Source organism: Sus scrofa, chromosome Y, assembly GCF_054392235.1.
Source record: "Sus scrofa isolate SSC_HxYL_T2T_F1_AM1 chromosome Y, Sscrofa_HxYL_maternal_Yorkshire_Landrace_v2.0, whole genome shotgun sequence".
NCBI lineage: Eukaryota > Metazoa > Chordata > Mammalia > Artiodactyla > Suidae > Sus > Sus scrofa.
This window is the reverse complement of record NC_139402.1, coordinates 685,348-706,607: the sequence shown is the minus strand read 5'-3', so window position 1 is coordinate 706,607 and position 21,260 is coordinate 685,348.

Below are 21,260 nucleotides of genomic sequence, written 5' to 3'. Positions count from 1 at the left end.
TGGGAGAGGGAAGGGGTTTCCCATGGGCTGTGTGTCTCCCTCCCAGACCTCTTTCCTTTCGTGTGAGCGTTTCTCTTCCCAACACTGGGGCTGCCCATGGCACCCATTTCTGCGCCGCTGGATTGCTGAGTCCGCTTCTGTTGGGGAGAAGGACAGCTGCTTGCTCAGCCAAGCATCTGTCCATGGACCACGAATGTCTTTCCGTGTGCTGCTCTTGGGAAGAGGGCTGCCTGAAGCGAGTGGGGCGTTTCACGCTGAGAAGAGACCCTTTGTCGGGGTCTATGGCCGTGAGGGGTAGTGCTGGGTCCGACGGTGGTTCCAGGGCTCTTTGGGGCATGCCCTGGATCCTGTGGTCCATCGTGGTTGGACAAATGGACATACACGCCCACCCGGTGTGAAGGCACCTTCTTTTCTACAGCCTGCCCAGGGGTGGTCCTTGAGAGGCGTCCTCAGGGGACAGGCCTGAGTAGGAGCCTCGAGCTGGTTGTGGTATGGACTTCTCTAGGCATGCGTGATGGTGTTCCTTGGTCTGGTGCTGGACGGCGGCTGGCTATCTGGATTTGGCAGTGTTTCTGCAGGCCCCCTCCCCACGTGCCGGCTGGGTGGGTGGGTTTCTGTTCTCCTTCCTGGGTTCCGTGCTGGAGCTGATGAGTGTGGAATCCCAGCGTGGCCTGGGTTTTGGGATGCGCATCCAGGGGCTGTGAGGGGTGCCCGGGTGGTGCCCAAAGGGAGAGCGAATTGGGAGAGCATAAGTGCCCGGCGCTGGGCCTTTCTCTCCAGAGGGTTCAGGAACCTCCCTTTGTCTGTCCGAGGGAGGCTCTCCTCTGCTTTCTCTGCACCTGCTGAGATGATGGGAGCTCGAGCCAGGCCGGACATCTGCAGGCCGCTCTCTTGACGGATCCACAACAGCTCTGGCCGAGCTTCCTTCTGGCCCCCTGGGGAGAAGGGCTGCTTGGGTTGGTTTTGTGTGGTTGGGAAACTCTGTGCCTTGGGAAGCACCAATGGGGCTCCAGATGAGGCACACTCTAGGTGGGGTCAAGAGAGTTTGAAAAGAAAGGGAGAAAGAGAGACCTGGCAAGATGAACCAAGCCAGAAGGAAAGAATCGAGGCAAGACTGAATGGCAAGGAGTATGGGATCGCAGGGGGATGAGGAAGGGGGAAAACGACTCGTTCCCTCCTTACACGCCTATCTTCCTCAGTCCATCTGGGCAAGGCTGCATCCACACGGGTGCAGGCTGGCACACCCTGATGGATTTGGAGCTAAGGATTTCCACGGCGAGGCATGGCCTAGGTTGGCATGGGCACGAAGAACGCCTTTGAGAGAGGGAGATAGAGCCCAGGTGGAAGGGCCCTTCTTGGCGGGGGCTGGAGCCCCCACCCTCCTCTGGGCGCAGCCGAAGCAGCCCACCAGGGCGTGCTGAGCCAGAGAGAGAAGGCAAGCCTGAGAGGGGCTGTTCGAGCCTCTGTCCACACGAGGGCGCCAGAGCCCCTTCCGGCCTCAGGTGCAGCTCCGAGGCTCTAAGAGGTGGGAGTGGCAAGGCTCCAAAGGCGCAGGCTCCACGTAGAGTGCGGATGGAGGCTTGAGCGGGACGCACACACAGCAGGCCCCCAGAGGCTATGTGGGTGTTTCCTGGGCACCAGGGACTCTCTCCTCCGAGACACCTCCTGTCAGGCGGAGGGCGGAGGTGTGCCTTCCGGATTTGGAGGTGAGTTCGCCGCCTGGTTGGGTGGCAGTGGGTTTGGAAGGCTTGGAACAGGTCCTGGGCTTTGGCGTGCTTGGGGTCCCCTAGAGGCAGGCGCCCAGACACACACAGCCTCGGGATTGGACCGCCAGCTGGCCCTGGTCAAGCCGTCCCCATCACGGCTTCAGGTAGGTGAGAAGGAGTGTGGTGCCGAGGAATACATGGGGGGCTTCGGGGGCTAGAGTGTTGGCAGCTGGGCTCATCCGCCTGTTCTCCTTTTCTCTCTCGCTCGCTCTCTCTCTCACACACAGACACACACACACACAGGAGGCTGAGGGAAATGTCCTTGTGTCCTTTGGAGAAGAGCCTCTCTTGGCAGCAGGGCGCCAGGCAATGGAGGCCTGATTGAAAGCAGGTGTGATGCGTTCAGGACGCTGGATTGGTCTCCTCCAGCAAGCTCTCAGGGGAGTTCCCACGCGGCTGCCCAGCTTCAGAGGCTCTCCTGGTCCCGGCTGTGGCTGGGGCAAGAGCTGCACTGGGCGATCCCCCTCTGGCGAGACCACATCTCCGTGTGGCAGGGGGCCCCCAACTCCATGGACAAGGACTAAGAGGCATTGAACTGAATGAGCTGAATGGATCCAGAAAGGAGTGAAGGCCCTCCTCTCTCCTTCTCTCCCTCGTTCTCTCCCTCTTTCTCTCATTCTGCCTCCCTCCCTCTCTCTCTCCAAACACACCCACACGCATACGCATGCAGATAGAGTAGGAAACAATAGCTAGGACCTGGATAGACAAATGCATCCCAAGTCTCTCCTGAGCCCATATCTTGGGTGGGAGTGGGTTGGAAGCGCCCGCCTGGGGATGCCCAGCCTGGGAGTGGATGCTTTTGCCGAGCAGAGTGGATCTGCATACCACACACGGGTGCAGGAGAATACCTGGGGAAGTCAATCCACTCCAAACGAAGCATGTCTTTGTCCTCATCACTTCGTCCTCACCAGGGAATTCGGTCGAGTCCGATGGGCTAGGCTAGGCCATCTGGACGGAATCCACGGAGTCCTTCGGCCCGTCTCTTTTCCCCAGGGGCAGCCCTCTCGAGCGTGACACCTTGTCTGGGGAGCGCTGAGACGCTCATGTGTTGGGGGTGAATGTTCAGGACTCCTTTTCGCGGGGCGCTGCTCGAAGTGGATCCATTGCACTTTCCCAACACAGGGATCCCATCGGCCATGTCTATCCATCCTGTCTGGCTCACCTTCTCCTCCCTTGGGTTCCCAGAAGAGGGACTAGACATCGTAGCTTGCGCTCCATGGAAGGAGGGCTCTGGCCCCCCGCCCCAGCCCCCGCAAGGGCAAGGGTTTGGATCTCGGACCTCCCCAATGCCAGGCATTCCCACAGCCTCGCCCTCCCATTTGGCAAGCAGCATCTGGATGGCAGTGCAGGGGTTCCTTTCCTGGAAGCCAGTTCCTGGGTGTCCCTGGTGAGATGGGAGAGGGAAGGGGTTTCCCATGGGCTGTGTGTCTCCCTCCCAGACCTCTTTCCTTTCGTGTGAGCGTTTCTCTTCGCAACACTGGGGCTGCCCATGGCACCCATTTCTGCGCCGCTGGATTGCTGAGTCCGCTTCTGTTGGGGAGAAGGACAGCTGCTTGCTCAGCCAAGCATCTGTCCATGGACCACGAATGTCTTTCCGTGTGCTGCTCTTGGGAAGAGGGCTGCCTGAAGCGAGTGGGGCGTTTCACGCTGAGAAGAGACCCTTTGTCGGGGTCTATGGCCGTGAGGGGTAGTGCTGGGTCCGACGGTGGTTCCAGGGTTCTTTGGGGCATGCCCTGGATCCTGTGGTCCATCGTGGTTGGACAAATGGACATACACGCCCACGCGGTGTGAAGGCACCTTCTTTTCTACAGCCTGCCCAGGGGTGGTCCTTGAGAGGCGTCCTCAGGGGACAGGCCTGAGTAGGAGCCTCGAGCTGGTTGTGGTATGGACTTCTCTAGGCATGCGTGATGGTGTTCCTTGGTCTGGTGCTGGACGGCGGCTGGCTATCTGGATTTGGCAGTGTTTCTCAGGCCCCCTCCCCACGTGCCGGCTGGGTGGGTGGGTTTCTGTTCTCGTTCCTGGGTTCCGTGCTGGAGCTGATGAGTGTGGAATCCCAGCGTGGCCTGGGTTGTGGGATTCGCATCCAGGGGCTGTGACGGGTGCCCGGGTGGTGCCCAAAGGGAGAGCGAATTGGGAGAGCATAAGTGCCCGGCGCTGGGCCTTTCTCTCCAGAGGGTTCAGGAACCTCCCTTTGTCTGTCCGAGGGAGGCTCTCCTCTGCTTTCTCTGCACCTGCTGAGATGATGGGAGCTCGAGCCAGGCCGGGCATCTGCAGGCCGCTCTCTTGACGGATCCACAACAGCTCTGGCCGAGCTTCCTTCTGGCCCCCTGGGGAGAAGGGCTGCTTGGGTTGGTTTTGTGTGCTTGGGAAACTCTGTGCCTTGGGAAGCACCAATGGGGCTCCAGATGAGGCACACTCTAGGTGGGGTCAAGAGAGTTTGAAAAGAAAGCGAGAAAGAGAGACCTGGCAAGATGAACCAAGCCAGAAGGAAAGAATCGAGGCAAGACTGAATGGCAAGGAGTATGGGATCGCAGGGGGATGAGGAAGGGGGAAAACGACTCGTTCCCTCCTTACACGCCTCTCTTCCTCAGTCCATCTGGGCAAGGCTGCATCCACACGGGTGCAGGCTGCACACCCTGATGGATTTGGAGCTAAGGATTTCCACGGCGAGGCATGGCCTAGGTTGGCATGGGCACGAAGAACGCCTTTGAGAGAGGGAGATAGAGCCCAGGTGGAAGGGCCCTTCTTGGCGGGGGATGGAGCCGCCACCCTCCTCTGGGCGCAGCCGAAGCAGCCCACCAGGGCGTGCTGAGCCAGAGAGAGAAGGCAAGCCTGAGAGGGGCTGTTCGAGCCTCTGTCCACACGAGGGCGCCAGAGCCCCTTCCGGCCTCAGGTGCAGCTCCGAGGCTCTAAGAGGTGGGAGTGGCAAGGCTCCAAAGGCGCAGGCTCCACGTCGAGTGCGGATGGAGGCTTGAGCGGGACGCACTCACAGCAGGCCCCCAGAGGATATGTGGGTGTTTCCTGGGCACCAGGGACTCTCTCCTCCGAGACACCTCCTGTCAGGCGGAGGGCGGAGGTGTGCCTTCCGGATTTGGAGGTGAGTTCGCCGCCTGGTTGGGTGGCAGTGGGTTTGGAAGGCTTGGAACAGGTCCTGGGCTTTAGCGTGCTTGGGGTCCCCTAGAGGCAGGCGCCCAGACACACACAGCCTCGGGATTGGACCGCCAGCTGGCCCTGGTCAAGCCGTCCCCATCACGGCTTCAGGTAGGTGAGAAGGAGTGTGGTGCCGAGGAATACATGGGGGGCTTCGGGGGCTAGAGTGTTGGCAGCTGGGCTCATCCGCCTGTTCTCCTTTTCTCTCTCGCTCGCGCTCTCTCTCACACACACACACACACACACACAGGAGGCTGAGGGAAATGTCCTTGTGTCCTTTGGAGAAGAGCCTCTCTTGGCAGCAGGGCGCCAGGCAATGGAGGCCTGATTGAAAGCAGGTGTGATGCGTTCAGGACGCTTGATTGGTCTCCAGCAAGCTCTCAGGGGAGTTCCCACGCGGCTGCCCAGCTTCAGAGGCTCTCCTGGTCCCGGCTGTGGCTGGGGCAAGAGCTGCACTGGGCGATCCCCCTCTGGCGAGACCACATCTCCGTGTGGCAGGGGGCCCCCAACTCCATGGACAAGGACTAAGAGGCATTGAACTGAATGAGCTGAATGGATCCAGAAAGGAGTGAAGGCCCTCCTCTCTCCTTCTCTCCCTCGTTCTCTCCCTCTTTCTCTCATTCTGCCTCCCTCCCTCTCTCTCTCCAAACACACCCACACGCATACGCATGCAGATAGAGTAGGAAACAATAGCTAGGACCTGGATAGACAAATGCATCCCAAGTCTCTCCTGAGCCCATATCTTGGGTGGGAGTGGGTTGGAAGCGCCCGCCTGGGGATGCCCAGCCTGGGAGTGGATGCTTTTGCCGAGCAGAGTGGATCTGCATACCACACACGGGTGCAGGAGAATACCTGCGGAAGTCAATCCACTCCAAACGAAGCATGTCTTTGTCCTCATCACTTCGTCCTCACCAGGGAATTCGGTCGAGTCCGATGGGCTAGGCTAGGCCATCTGGACGGAATCCACGGAGTCCTTCGGCCCGTCTCTTTTCCCCAGGGGCAGCCCTCTCGAGCGTGACACCTTGTCTGGGGAGCGCTGAGACGCTCATGTGTTGGGGGTGAATGTTCAGGACTCCTTTTCGCGGGGCGCTGCTCGAAGTGGATCCATTGCACTTTCCCAACACAGGGATCCCATCGGCCATGTCTATCCATCCTGTTTGGCTCCCCTTCTCCTCCCTTGGGTTCCCAGAAGAGGGACTAGATATCGTAGCTTGCGCTCCATGGAAGGAGGGCTCTGGCCACTCCCCCCCCGCCCCCGCAAGGGCAAGGGTTTGGATCTCGGACCTCCCCAATGCCAGGCATTCCCACAGCCTCGCCCTCCCATTTGGCAAGCAGCATCTGGATGGCAGTGCAGGGGTTCCTTTCCTGGAAGCCAGTTCCTGGGTGTCCCTGGTGAGATGGGAGAGGGAAGGGGTTTCCCATGGGCTGTGTGTCTCCCTCCCAGACCTCTTTCCTTTCGTGTGAGCGTTTCTCTTCGCAACACTGGGGCTGCCCATGGCACCCATTTCTGCGCCGCTGGATTGCTGAGTCCGCTTCTGTTGGGGAGAAGGACAGCTGCTTGCTCAGCCAAGCATCTGTCCATGGACCACGAATGTCTTTCCATGTGCTGCTCTTGGTACGCGGGCTGCCTGAAGCGAGGGGGGCGTTTCACGCTGAGAAGAGACCCTTTGTCGGGGTCTATGGCCGTGAGGGGTAGTGCTGGGTCCGACGGTGGTTCCAGGGTTCTTTGGGGCATGCCCTGGATCCTGTGGTCCATCGTGGTTGGACAAATGGACATACACGCCCACCCGGTGTGAAGGCACCTTCTTTTCTACAGCCTGCCCAGGGGTGGTCCTTGAGAGGCGTCCTCAGGGGACAGGCCTGAGTAGGAGCCTCGAGCTGGTTGTGGTATGGACTTCTCTAGGCATGCGTGATGGTGTTCCTTTGTCTGGTGCTGGACGGCAGCTGGCTATCTGGATTTGGCAGTGTTTCTTCAGGCCCCCTCCCCACGTGCCGGCTGGGTGGGTGGGTTTCTGTTCTCGTTCCTGGGTTCCGTGCTGGAGCTGATGAGTGTGGAATCCCAGCGTGGCCTGGGTTTTGGGATGCGCATGCAGGGGCTGTGAGGGGTGCCCGGGTGGTGCCCAAAGGGAGAGCGAATTGGGAGAGCAGCAGTGCCCGGCGCTGGGCCTTGTCTCTCCAGAGGGCTCAGGGACCTCCCTTGGTCTGTCCGAGGGAGGCTCTCCTCTGCTTTCTCTGCACCTGCTGAGATGATGGGAGCTCGAGCCAGGCCGGGCATCTCCATCTCTTGACAGATCCACAAGAGCTCTGGCCGAGCTTCCTTCTGGCCCCCTGGGGAGAAGGGCTGCTTGGGTTGGTTTTGTGTGCTTAGTAAACTCTGTGCCTTGGGAAGCACCAATGGGGCTCCAGATGAGGCACACTCCAGGTGGGGTCAAGAGAGTTTGAAAAGAAAGGGAGAAAGAGAGACCTGGCAAGATGAACCAAGCCAGAAGGAAAGAATCGAGGCAAGACTGAATGGCAAGGAGTATGGGATCGCAGGGGGATGAGGAAGGAGGAAAACGACTCGTTCCCTCCTTACAGGCATATCTTCCTCAGTCCATCTGGGCAAGGCTGCATCCACACGGGTGCAGGCTGGCACACCCTGATGGATTTGGAGCTAAGGATTTCCACGGCGAGGCATGGCCTAGGTTGGCATGGGCACGAAGAACGCCTTTGAGAGAGGGAGATAGAGCCCAGGTGGAAGGGCCCTTCTTGGCGGGGGCTGGAGTCCCCAGCCTCCTCTGGGCCCCAGCCCAAGCAGCCCCCCGGGGCGTGCTGAGCCAGAGAGAGAAGGCAAGCCTGAGAGGGGCTGTTCGAGCCTCTGTCCACACGAGGGCGCCAGAGCCCCTTCCGGCCTCAGGTGCAGCTCCGAGGCTCTAAGAGGTGGGAGTGGCAAGGCTCCAAAGGCTCAGGCTCCACGTCGAGGGCGGATGGAGGCTTGAGCGGGACGCACTCACAGCAGGCCCCCAGAGGCTATGTGGGTGTTTCCTGGGCACCAGGGACTCTCTCCTCCGAGACACCTCCTGTCAGGCGGAGGGCGGAGGTGTGCCTTCCGGATTTGGAGGGGAGTCCGCCGCCTGGTTGGGTGGCAGTGGGTTTGGAAGGCTTGGAACAGGTCCTGGGCTTTGGCGTGCTTGGGGTCCCCTAGAGGCAGGCGCCCAGACACACACAGCCTCGGGATTGGACCGCCAGCTGGCCCTGGTCAAGCCGTCCCCATCACGGCTTCAGGTAGGTGAGAAGGAGTGTGGTGCCGAGGAATACATGGGGGGCTTCGGGGGCTAGAGTGTTGGCAGCTGGGCTCATCCGCCTGTTCTCTCTCTTTCTCTTTCTCTCTCTCTCTCTCTCTCTCTCTCTCTCACTCACACACACACACACAGAGGAGGCTGAGGGAAATGTCCTTGTGTCCTTTGGAGAAGAGCCTCTCTTGGCAGCAGGGCGCCAGGCAATGGAGGCCTGATTGAAAGCAGGTGTGATGCGTTCAGGACGCTGGATTGGTCTCCTCCAGCAAGCTCTCAGGGGAGTTCCCACGCGGCTGCCCAGCTTCAGAGGCTCTCCTGGTCCCGGCTGTGGCTGGGGCAAGAGCTGCACTGGGCGATCCCCCTCTGGCGAGACCACATCTCCGTGTGGCAGGGGGCCCCCAACTCCATGGACAAGGACTAAGAGGCATTGAACTGAATGAGCTGAATGGATCCAGAAAGGAGTGAAGGCCCTCCTCTCTCCTTCTCTCCCTCGTTCTCTCCCTCTTTCTCTCATTCTGCCTCCCTCCCTCTCTCTCTCCAAACACACCCACACGCATACGCATGCAGATAGAGTAGGAAACAATAGCTAGGACCTGGATAGACAAATGCATCCCAAGTCTCTCCTGAGCCCATATCTTGGGTGGGAGTGGGTTGGAAGCGCCCGCCTGGGGATGCCCAGCCTGGGAGTGGATGCTTTTGCCGAGCAGAGTGGATCTGCATACCACACACGGGTGCAGGAGAATACCTGGGGACGTCAATCCACTCCAAACGAAGCATGTCTTTGTCCTCATCACTTCGTCCTCACCAGGGAATTCGGTCGAGTCCGATGGGCTAGGCTAGGCCATCTGGACGGAATCCACGGAGTCCTTCGGCCCGTCTCTTTTCCCCAGGGGCAGCCCTCTCGAGCGTGACACCTTGTCTGGGGAGCGCTGAGACGCTCATGTGTTGGGGGTGAATGTTCAGGACTCCTTTTCGCGGGGCGCTGCTCGAAGTGGATCCATTGCACTTTCCCAACACAGGGATCCCATCGGCCATGTCTATCCATCCTGTTTGGCTCCCCTTCTCCTCCCTTGGGTTCCCAGAAGAGGGACTAGACATCGTAGCTTGCGCTCCATGGAACGAGGGCTCTGGCCACCCCCCCCCCAGCCCCCGCAAGGGCAAGGGTTTGGATCTCGGACCTCCCCAATGCCAGGCATTCCCACAGCCTCGCCCTCCCATTTGGCAAGCAGCATCTGGATGGCAGTGCAGGGGTTCCTTTCCTGGAAGCCAGTTCCTGGGTGTCCCTGGTGAGATGGGAGAGGGAAGGGGTTTCCCATGGGCTGTGTGTCTCCCTCCCAGACCTCTTTCCTTTCGTGTGAGCGTTTCTCTTCGCAACACTGGGGCTGCCCATGGCACCCATTTCTGCGCCGCTGGATTGCTGAGTCCGCTTCTGTTGGGGAGAAGGACAGCTGCTTGCTCAGCCAAGCATCTGTCCATGGACCACGAATGTCTTTCCATGTGCTGCTCTTGGTACGCGGGCTGCCTGAAGCGAGGGGGGCGTTTCACGCTGAGAAGAGACCCTTTGTCGGGGTCTATGGCCGTGAGGGGTAGTGCTGGGTCCGACGGTGGTTCCAGGGTTCTTTGGGGCATGCCCTGGATCCTGTGGTCCATCGTGGTTGGACAAATGGACATACACGCCCACCCGGTGTGAAGGCACCTTCTTTTCTACAGCCTGCCCAGGGGTGGTCCTTGAGAGGCGTCCTCAGGGGACAGGCCTGAGTAGGAGCCTCGAGCTGGTTGTGGTATGGACTTCTCTAGGCATGCGTGATGGTGTTCCTTTGTCTGGTGCTGGACGGCAGCTGGCTATCTGGATTTGGCAGTGTTTCTTCAGGCCCCCTCCCCACGTGCCGGCTGGGTGGGTGGGTTTCTGTTCTCGTTCCTGGGTTCCGTGCTGGAGCTGATGAGTGTGGAATCCCAGCGTGGCCTGGGTTTTGGGATGCGCATGCAGGGGCTGTGAGGGGTGCCCGGGTGGTGCCCAAAGGGAGAGCGAATTGGGAGAGCAGCAGTGCCCGGCGCTGGGCCTTGTCTCTCCAGAGGGCTCAGGGACCTCCCTTGGTCTGTCCGAGGGAGGCTCTCCTCTGCTTTCTCTGCACCTGCTGAGATGATGGGAGCTCGAGCCGGGCCGGGCATCTCCATCTCTTGACAGATCCACAAGAGCTCTGGCCGAGCTTCCTTCTGGCCCCCTGGGGAGAAGGGCTGCTTGGGTTGGTTTTGTGTGCTTGGGAAACTCTGTGCCTTGGGAAGCACCAATGGGGCTCCAGATGAGGCACACTCCAGGTGGGGTCAAGAGAGTTTGAAAAGAAAGGGAGAAAGAGAGACCTGGCAAGATGAACCAAGCCAGAAGGAAAGAATCGAGGCAAGACTGAATGGCAAGGAGTATGGGATCGCAGGGGGATGAGGAAGGGGGAAAACGACTCGTTCCCTCCTTACAGGCATATCTTCCTCAGTCCATCTGGGCAAGGCTGCATCCACACGGGTGCAGGCTGGCACACCCTGATGGATTTGGAGCTAAGGATTTCCACGGCGAGGCATGGCCTAGGTTGGCATGGGCACGAAGAACGCCTTTGAGAGAGGGAGATAGAGCCCAGGTGGAAGGGCCCTTCTTGGCGGGGGCTGGAGTCCCCAGCCTCCTCTGGGCCCCAGCCCAAGCAGCCCCCCGGGGCCTGCTGAGCCAGAGAGAGAAGGCAAGCCTGAGAGGGGCTGTTCGAGCCTCTGTCCACACGAGGGCGCCAGAGCCCCTTCCGGCCTCAGGTGCATCTCCGAGGCTCTAAGAGGTGGGAGTGGCAAGGCTCCAAAGGCGCAGGCTCCACGTCGAGGGCGGATGGAGGCTTGAGCGGGACGCACTCACAGCAGACCCCCAGAGGCTATGTGGGTGTTTCCTGGGCACCAGGGACTCTCTCCTCCGAGACACCTCCTGTCAGGCGGAGGGCGGAGGTGTGCCTTCCGGATTTGGAGGGGAGTTCGCCGCCTGGTTGGGTGGCAGTGGGTTTGGAAGGCTTGGAACAGGTCCTGGGCTTTGGCGTGCTTGGGGTCCCCTAGAGGCAGGCGCCCAGACACACACAGCCTCGGGATTGGACCGCCAGCTGGCCCTGGTCAAGCCGTCCCCATCACGGCTTCAGGTAGGTGAGAAGGAGTGTGGTGCCGAGGAATACATGGGGGGCTTCGGGGGCTAGAGTGTTGGCAGCTGGGCTCATCCGCCTGTTCTCTCTCTCGCTCTCTCTCTATCTCTCTCTCTCTCTCTCTCTCTCTCTCTCTCTCTCTCTCTCTCACTCAAACACACACACACACAGGAGGCTGAGGGAAATGTCCTTGTGTCCTTTGGAGAAGAGCCTCTCTTGGCAGCAGGGCGCCAGGCAATGGAGGCCTGATTGAAAGCAGGTGTGATGCATTCAGGACGCTTGATTGGTCTCCTCCAGCAAGCTCTCAGGGGAGTTCCCACGCGGCTGCCCAGCTTCAGAGGCTCTCCTGGTCCCGGCTGTGGCTGGGGCAAGAGCTGCACTGGGCGATCCCCCTCTGGCGAGACCACATCTCCGTGTGGCAGGGGGCCCCCAACTCCATGGACAAGGACTAAGAGGCATTGAACTGAATGAGCTGAATGGATCCAGAAAGGAGTGAAGGCCCTCCTCTCTCCTTCTCTCCCTCGTTCTCTCCCTCTTTCTCTCATTCTGCCTCCCTCCCTCTCTCTCTCCAAACACACCCACACGCATACGCATGCAGATAGAGTAGGAAACAATAGCTAGGACCTGGATAGACAAATGCATCCCAAGTCTCTCCTGAGCCCATATCTTGGGTGGGAGTGGGTTGGAAGCGCCCGCCTGGGGATGCCCAGCCTGGGAGTGGATGCTTTTGCCGAGCAGAGTGGATCTGCATACCACACACGGGTGCAGGAGAATACCTGGGGAAGTCAATCCACTCCAAACGAAGCATGTCTTTGTCCTCATCACTTCGTCCTCACCAGGGAATTCGGTCGAGTCCGATGGGCTAGGCTAGGCCATCTGGACGGAATCCACGGAGTCCTTCGGCCCGTCTCTTTTCCCCAGGGGCAGCCCTCTCGAGCGTGACACCTTGTCTGGGGAGCGCTGAGACGCTCATGTGTTGGGGGTGAATGTTCAGGACTCCTTTTCGCGGGGCGCTGCTCGAAGTGGATCCATTGCACTTTCCCAACACAGGGATCCCATCGGCCATGTCTATCCATCCTGTTTGGCTCCCCTTCTCCTCCCTTGGGTTCCCAGAAGAGGGACTAGACATCGTAGCTTGCGCTCCATGGAACGAGGGCTCTGGCCACCCCCCCAGCCCCCGCAAGGGCAAGGGTTTGGATCTCGGACCTCCCCAATGCCAGGCATTCCCACAGCCTCGCCCTCCCATTTGGCAAGCAGCATCTGGATGGCAGTGCAGGGGTTTCTTTCCTGGAAGCCAGTTCCTGGGTGTCCCTGGTGAGATGGGAGAGGGAAGGGGTTTCCCATGGGCTGTGTGTCTCCCTCCCAGACCTCTTTCCTTTCGTGTGAGCGTTTCTCTTCGCAACACTGGGGCTGCCCATGGCACCCATTTCTGCGCCGCTGGATTGCTGAGTCCGCTTCTGTTGGGGAGAAGGACAGCTGCTTGCTCAGCCAAGCATCTGTCCATGGACCACGAATGTCTTTCCATGTGCTGCTCTTGGGAAGCGGGCTGCCTGAAGCGATTGGGACGTTTCACGCTGAGAAGAGACCCTTTGTCGGGGTCTATGGCCGTGAGGGGTAGTGCTGGGTCCGACGGTGGTTCCAGGGTTCTTTGGGGCATGCCCTGGATCCTGTGGTCCATCGTGGTTGGACAAATGGACATACACGCCCACCCGGTGTGAAGGCACCTTCTTTTCTACAGCCTGCCCAGGGGTGGTCCTTGAGAGGCGTCCTCAGGGGACAGGCCTGAGTAGGAGCCTCGAGCTGGTTGTGGTATGGACTTCTCTAGGCATGCGTGATGGTGTTCCTTTGTCTGGTGCTGGACGGCAGCTGGCTATCTGGATTTGGCAGTGTTTCTTCAGGGCCCCTCCCCACGTGCCGGCTGGGTGGGTGGGTTTCTGTTCTCGTTCCTGGGTTCCGTGCTGGAGCTGATGAGTGTGGAATCCCAGCGTGGCCTGGGTTTTGGGATGCGCATGCAGGGGCTGTGAGGGGTGCCCGGGTGGTGCCCAAAGGGAGAGCGAATTGGGAGAGCAGCAGTGCCCGGCGCTGGGCCTTGTCTCTCCAGAGGGCTCAGGGACCTCCCTTGGTCTGTCCGAGGGAGGCTCTCCTCTGCTTTCTCTGCACCTGCTGAGATGATGGGAGCTCGAGCCAGGCCGGGCATCTGCAGGCCGCTCTCTTGACGGATCCACAAGAGCTCTGGCCGAGCTTCCTTCTGGCCCCCTGGGGAGAAGGCCTGCTTGGGTTGGTTTTGTGTGCTTGGGAAACTCTGTGCCTTGGGAAGCACCAATGGGGCTCCAGATGAGGCACACTCCAGGTGGGGTCAAGAGAGTTTGAAAAGAAAGGGAGAAAGAGAGACCTGGCAAGATGAACCAAGCCAGAAGGAAAGAATCGAGGCAAGACTGAATGGCAAGGAGTATGGGATCGCAGGGGGATGAGGAAGGGGGAAAACGACTCGTTCCCTCCTTACACGCCTATCTTCCTCAGTCCATCTGGGCAAGGCTGCATCCACACGGGTGCAGGCTGCACACCCTGAGGGATTTGGAGCTAAGGATTTCCACGGCGAGGCATGGCCTAGGTTGGCATGGGCACGAAGAACGCCTTTGAGAGAGGGAGATAGAGCCCAGGTGGAAGGGCCCTTCTTGGCGGGGGCTGGAGCCCCCACCCTCCTCTGGGCCCCAGCCCAAGCCGCCCCCCGGGGCGTGCTGAGCCAGAGAGAGAAGGCAAGCCTGAGAGGGGCTGTTCGAGCCTCTGTCCACACGAGGGCGCCAGAGCCCCTTCTGGCCTCAGGTGCAGCTCCGAGGCTCTAAGAGGTGGGAGTGGCAAGGCTCCAAAGGCGCAGGCTCCACGTCGAGGGCGGATGGAGGCTTGAGCGGGACGCACTCACAGCAGGCCCCCAGAGGCTATGTGGGTGTTTCCTGGGCACCAGGGACTCTCTCCTCCGAGACACCTCCTGTCAGGCGGAGGGCGGAGGTGTGCCTTCCGGATTTGGAGGGGAGTTCGCCGCCTGGTTGGGTGGCAGTGGGTTTGGAAGGCTTGGAACAGGTCCTGGGCTTTGGCGTGCTTGGGGTCCCCTAGAGGCAGGCGCCCAGACACACACAGCCTCGGGATTGGACCGCCAGCTGGCCCTGGTCAAGCCGTCCCCATCACGGCTTCAGGTAGGTGAGAAGGAGTGTGGTGCCGAGGAATACATGGGGGGCTTCGGGGGCTAGAGTGTTGGCAGCTGGGCTCATCCGCCTGTTCTCTCTCTCTCTCTCTCTCTCTCTATCCCTCTCCCTCTCCCTCTCTCTCTCTCTCTCTCACTCTCACTCTCACTCTCACTCAAACACACACACACACACACAGGAGGCTGAGGGAAATGTCCTTGTGTCCTTTGGAGAAGAGCCTCTCTTGGCAGCAGGGCGCCAGGCAATGGAGGCCTGATTGAAAGCAGGTGTGATGCGTTCAGGACGCTTGATTGGTCTCCTCCAGCAAGCTCTCAGGGGAGTTCCCACGCGGCTGCCCAGCTTCAGAGGCTCTCCTGGTCCCGGCTGTGGCTGGGGCAAGAGCTGCACTGGGCGATCCCCCTCTGGCGAGACCACATCTCCGTGTGGCAGGGGGCCCCCAACTCCATGGACAAGGACTAAGAGGCATTGAACTGAATGAGCTGAATGGATCCAGAAAGGAGTGAAGGCCCTCCTCTCTCCTTCTCTCCCTCGTTCTCTCCCTCTTTCTCTCATTCTGCCTCCCTCCCTCTCTCTCTCCAAACACACCCACACGCATACGCATGCAGATAGAGTAGGAAACAATAGCTAGGACCTGGATAGACAAATGCATCCCAAGTCTCTCCTGAGCCCATATCTTGGGTGGGAGTGGGTTGGAAGCGCCCGCCTGGGGATGCCCAGCCTGGGAGTGGATGCTTTTGCCGAGCAGAGTGGATCTGCATACCACACACGGGTGCAGGAGAATACCTGGGGAAGTCAATCCACTCCAAACGAAGCATGTCTTTGTCCTCATCACTTCGTCCTCACCAGGGAATTCGGTCGAGTCCGATGGGCTAGGCTAGGCCATCTGGACGGAATCCACGGAGTCCTTCGGCCCGTCTCTTTTCCCCAGGGGCAGCCCTCTCGAGCGTGACACCTTGTCTGGGGAGCGCTGAGACGCTCATGTGTTGGGGGTGAATGTTCAGGACTCCTTTTCGCGGGGCGCTGCTCGAAGTGGATCCATTGCACTTTCCCAACACAGGGATCCCATCGGCCATGTCTATCCATCCTGTTTGGCTCCCCTTCTCCTCCCTTGGGTTCCCAGAAGAGGGACTAGACATCGTAGCTTGCGCTCCATGGAACGAGGGCTCTGGCCACCCCCCCAGCCCCCGCAAGGGCAAGGGTTTGGATCTCGGACCTCCCCAATGCCAGGCATTCCCACAGCCTCGCCCTCCCATTTGGCAAGCAGCATCTGGATGGCAGTGCAGGGGTTTCTTTCCTGGAAGCCAGTTCCTGGGTGTCCCTGGTGAGATGGGAGAGGGAAGGGGTTTCCCATGGGCTGTGTGTCTCCCTCCCAGACCTCTTTCCTTTCGTGTGAGCGTTTCTCTTCGCAACACTGGGGCTGCCCATGGCACCCATTTCTGCGCCGCTGGATTGCTGAGTCCGCTTCTGTTGGGGAGAAGGACAGCTGCTTGCTCAGCCAAGCATCTGTCCATGGACCACGAATGTCTTTCCATGTGCTGCTCTTGGGAAGCGGGCTGCCTGAAGCGATTGGGACGTTTCACGCTGAGAAGAGACCCTTTGTCGGGGTCTATGGCCGTGAGGGGTAGTGCTGGGTCCGACGGTGGTTCCAGGGTTCTTTGGGGCATGCCCTGGATCCTGTGGTCCATCGTGGTTGGACAAATGGACATACACGCCCACCCGGTGTGAAGGCACCTTCTTTTCTACAGCCTGCCCAGGGGTGGTCCTTGAGAGGCGTCCTCAGGGGACAGGCCTGAGTAGGAGCCTCGATCTGGTTGTGGTATGGACTTCTCTAGGCATGCGTGATGGTGTTCCTTTGTCTGGTGCTGGACGGCAGCTGGCTATCTGGATTTGGCAGTGTTTCTTCAGGGCCCCTCCCCACGTGCCGGCTGGGTGGGTGGGTTTCTGTTCTCGTTCCTGGGTTCCGTGCTGGAGCTGATGAGTGTGGAATCCCAGCGTGGCCTGGGTTTTGGGATGCGCATGCAGGGGCTGTGAGGGGTGCCCGGGTGGTGCCCAAAGGGAGAGCGAATTGGGAGAGCAGCAGTGCCCGGCGCTGGGCCTTGTCTCTCCAGAGGGCTCAGGGACCTCCCTTGGTCTGTCCGAGGGAGGCTCTCCTCTGCTTTCTCTGCACCTGCTGAGATGATGGGAGCTCGAGCCAGGCCGGGCATCTGCAGGCCGCTCTCTTGACGGATCCACAAGAGCTCTGGCCGAGCTTCCTTCTGGCCCCCTGGGGAGAAGGCCTGCTTGGGTTGGTTTTGTGTGCTTGGGAAACTCTGTGCCTTGGGAAGCACCAATGGGGCTCCAGATGAGGCACACTCCAGGTGGGGTCAAGAGAGTTTGAAAAGAAAGGGAGAAAGAGAGACCTGGCAAGATGAACCAAGCCAGAAGGAAAGAATCGAGGCAAGACTGAATGGCAAGGAGTATGGGATCGCAGGGGGATGAGGAAGGGGGAAAACGACTCGTTCCCTCCTTACACGCCTATCTTCCTCAGTCCATCTGGGCAAGGCTGCATCCACACGGGTGCAGGCTGCACACCCTGAGGGATTTGGAGCTAAGGATTTCCACGGCGAGGCATGGCCTAGGTTGGCATGGGCACGAAGAACGCCTTTGAGAGAGGGAGATAGAGCCCAGGTGGAAGGGCCCTTCTTGGCGGGGGCTGGAGCCCCCACCCTCCTCTGGGCCCCAGCCCAAGCCGCCCCCCGGGGCGTGCTGAGCCAGAGAGAGAAGGCAAGCCTGAGAGGGGCTGTTCGAGCCTCTGTCCACACGAGGGCGCCAGAGCCCCTTCTGGCCTCAGGTGCAGCTCCGAGGCTCTAAGAGGTGGGAGTGGCAAGGCTCCAAAGGCGCAGGCTCCACGTCGAGGGCGGATGGAGGCTTGAGCGGGACGCACTCACAGCAGGCCCCCAGAGGCTATGTGGGTGTTTCCTGGGCACCAGGGACTCTCTCCTCCGAGACACCTCCTGTCAGGCGGAGGGCGGAGGTGTGCCTTCCGGATTTGGAGGGGAGTTCGCCGCCTGGTTGGGTGGCAGTGGGTTTGGAAGGCTTGGAACAGGTCCTGGGCTTTGGCGTGCTTGGGGTCCCCTAGAGGCAGGCGCCCAGACACACACAGCCTCGGGATTGGACCGCCAGCTGGCCCTGGTCAAGCCGTCCCCATCACGGCTTCAGGTAGGTGAGAAGGAGTGTGGTGCCGAGGAATACATGGGGGGCTTCGGGGGCTAGAGTGTTGGCAGCTGGGCTCATCCGCCTGTTCTCTCTCTCTCTCTCTCTCTCTCTATCCCTCTCCCTCTCCCTCTCTCTCTCTCTCTCTCACTCTCACTCTCACTCTCACTCAAACACACACACACACACACAGGAGGCTGAGGGAAATGTCCTTGTGTCCTTTGGAGAAGAGCCTCTCTTGGCAGCAGGGCGCCAGGCAATGGAGGCCTGATTGAAAGCAGGTGTGATGCGTTCAGGACGCTTGATTGGTCTCCTCCAGCAAGCTCTCAGGGGAGTTCCCACGCGGCTGCCCAGCTTCAGAGGCTCTCCTGGTCCCGGCTGTGGCTGGGGCAAGAGCTGCACTGGGCGATCCCCCTCTGGCGAGACCACATCTCCGTGTGGCAGGGGGCCCCCAACTCCATGGACAAGGACTAAGAGGCATTGAACTGAATGAGCTGAATGGATCCAGAAAGGAGTGAAGGCCCTCCTCTCTCCTTCTCTCCCTCGTTCTCTCCCTCTTTCTCTCATTCTGCCTCCCTCCCTCTCTCTCTCCAAACACACCCACACGCATACGCATGCAGATAGAGTAGGAAACAATAGCTAGGACCTGGATAGACAAATGCATCCCAAGTCTCTCCTGAGCCCATATCTTGGGTGGGAGTGGGTTGGAAGCGCCCGCCTGGGGATGCCCAGCCTGGGAGTGGATGCTTTTGCCGAGCAGAGTGGATCTGCATACCACACACGGGTGCAGGAGAATACCTGGGGAAGTCAATCCACTCCAAACGAAGCATGTCTTTGTCCTCATCACTTCGTCCTCACCAGGGAATTCGGTCGAGTCCGATGGGCTAGGCTAGGCCATCTGGACGGAATCCACGGAGTCCTTCGGCCCGTCTCTTTTCCCCAGGGGCAGCCCTCTCGAGCGTGACACCTTGTCTGGGGAGCGCTGAGACGCTCATGTGTTGGGGGTGAATGTTCAGGACTCCTTTTCGCGGGGCGCTGCTCGAAGTGGATCCATTGCACTTTCCCAACACAGGGATCCCATCGGCCATGTCTATCCATCCTGTTTGGCTCCCCTTCTCCTCCCTTGGGTTCCCAGAAGAGGGACTAGACATCGTAGCTTGCGCTCCATGGAACGAGGGCTCTGGCCACCCCCCCAGCCCCCGCAAGGGCAAGGGTTTGGATCTCGGACCTCCCCAATGCCAGGCATTCCCACAGCCTCGCCCTCCCATTTGGCAAGCAGCATCTGGATGGCAGTGCAGGGGTTTCTTTCCTGGAAGCCAGTTCCTGGGTGTCCCTGGTGAGATGGGAGAGGGAAGGGGTTTCCCATGGGCTGTGTGTCTCCCTCCCAGACCTCTTTCCTTTCGTGTGAGCGTTTCTCTTCGCAACACTGGGGCTGCCCATGGCACCCATTTCTGCGCCGCTGGATTGCTGAGTCCGCTTCTGTTGGGGAGAAGGACAGCTGCTTGCTCAGCCAAGCATCTGTCCATGGACCACGAATGTCTTTCCATGTGCTGCTCTTGGTACGCGGGCTGCCTGAAGCGAGTGGGGCGTTTCACGCTGAGAAGAGACCCTTTGTCGGGGTCTATGGCCGTGAGGGGTAGTGCTGGGTCCGACGGTGGTTCCAGGGTTCTTTGGGGCATGCCCTGGATCCTGTGGTCCATCGTGGTTGGACAAATGGACATACACGCCCACGCGGTGTGAAGGCACCTTCTTTTCTACAGCCTGCCCAGGGGTGGTCCTTGAGAGGCGTCCTCAGGGGACAGGCCTGAGTAGGAGCCTCGAGCTGGTTGTGGTATGGACTTCTCTAGGCATGCGTGATGGTGTTCCTTTGTCTGGTGCTGGACGGCAGCTGGCTATCTGGATTTGGCAGTGTTTCTTCAGGCCCCCTCCCCACGTGCCGGCTGGGTGGGTGGGTTTCTGTTCTCGTTCCTGGGTTCCGTGCTGGAGCTGATGAGTGTGGAATCCCAGCGTGGCCTGGGTTTTGGGATGCGCATGCAGGGGCTGTGAGGGGTGCCCGGGTGGTGCCCAAAGGGAGAGCGAATTGGGAGAGCAGCAGTGCCCGGCGCTGGGCCTTGTCTCTCCAGAGGGCTCAGGGACCTCCCTTGGTCTGTCCGAGGGAGGCTCTCCTCTGCTTTCTCTGCACCTGCTGAGATGATGGGAGCTCGAGCCAGGCCGGGCATCTGCAGGCCGCTCTCTTGACGGATCCACAAGAGCTCTGGCCGAGCTTCCTTCTGGCCCCCTGGGGAGAAGGGCTGCTTGGGTTGGTTTTGTGTGCTTGGGAAACTCTGTGCCTTGGGAAGCACCAATGGGGCTCCAGATGAGGCACACTCCAGGTGGGGTCAAGAGAGTTTGAAAAGAAAGGGAGAAAGAGAGACCTGGCAAGATGAACCAAGCCAGAAGGAAAGAATCGAGGCAAGACTGAATGGCAAGGAGTATGGGATCGCAGGGGGATGAGGAAGGGGGAAAACGACTCGTTCCCTCCTTACACGCCTATCTTCCTCAGTCCATCTGGGCAAGGCTGCATCCACACGGGTGCAGGCTGCACACCCTGAGGGATTTGGAGCTAAGGATTTCCACGGCGAGGCATGGCCTAGGTTGGCATGGGCACGAAGAACGCCTTTGAGAGAGGGAGATAGAGCCCAGGTGGAAGGGCCCTTCTTGGCGGGGGCTGGAGCCCCCACCCTCCTCTGGGCCCCAGCCCAAGCCGCCCCCCGGGGCGTGCTGAGCCAGAGAGAGAAGGCAAGCCTGAGAGGGGCTGTTCGAGCCTCTGTCCACACGAGGGCGCCAGAGCCCCTTCTGGCCTCAGGTGCAGCTCCGAGGCTCTAAGAGGTGGGAGTGGCAAGGCTCCAAAGGCGCAGGCTCCACGTCGAGGGCGGATGGAGGCTTGAGCGGGACGCACTCACAGCAGGCCCCCAGAGGCTATGTGGGTGTTTCCTGGGCACCAGGGACTCTCTCCTCCGAGACACCTCCTGTCAGGCGGAGGGCGGAGGTGTGTCTTCCGGATTTGGAGGGGAGTTCGCCGCCTGGTTGGGTGGCAGTGGGTTTGGAAGGCTTGGAACAGGTCCTGGGCTTTGGCGTGCTTGGGGTCCCCTAGAGGCAGGCGCCCAGACACACACAGCCTCGGGATTGGACCGCCAGCTGGCCCTGGTCAAGCCGTCCCCATCACGGCTTCAGGTAGGTGAGAAGGAGTGTGGTGCCGAGGAATACATGGGGGGCTTCGGGGGCTAGAGTGTTGGCAGCTGGGCTCATCCGCCTGTTCTCTCTCTCTCTCTCTCTCTCTCTATCCCTCTCCCTCTCCCTCCCTCTCTCTCTCTCTCTCTCTCTCTCTCTCTCTCACTCTCACTCTCACTCTCACTCAAACACACACACACACACACAGGAGGCTGAGGGAAATGTCCTTGTGTCCTTTGGAGAAGAGCCTCTCTTGGCAGCAGGGCGCCAGGCAATGGAGGCCTGATTGAAAGCAGGTGTGATGCATTA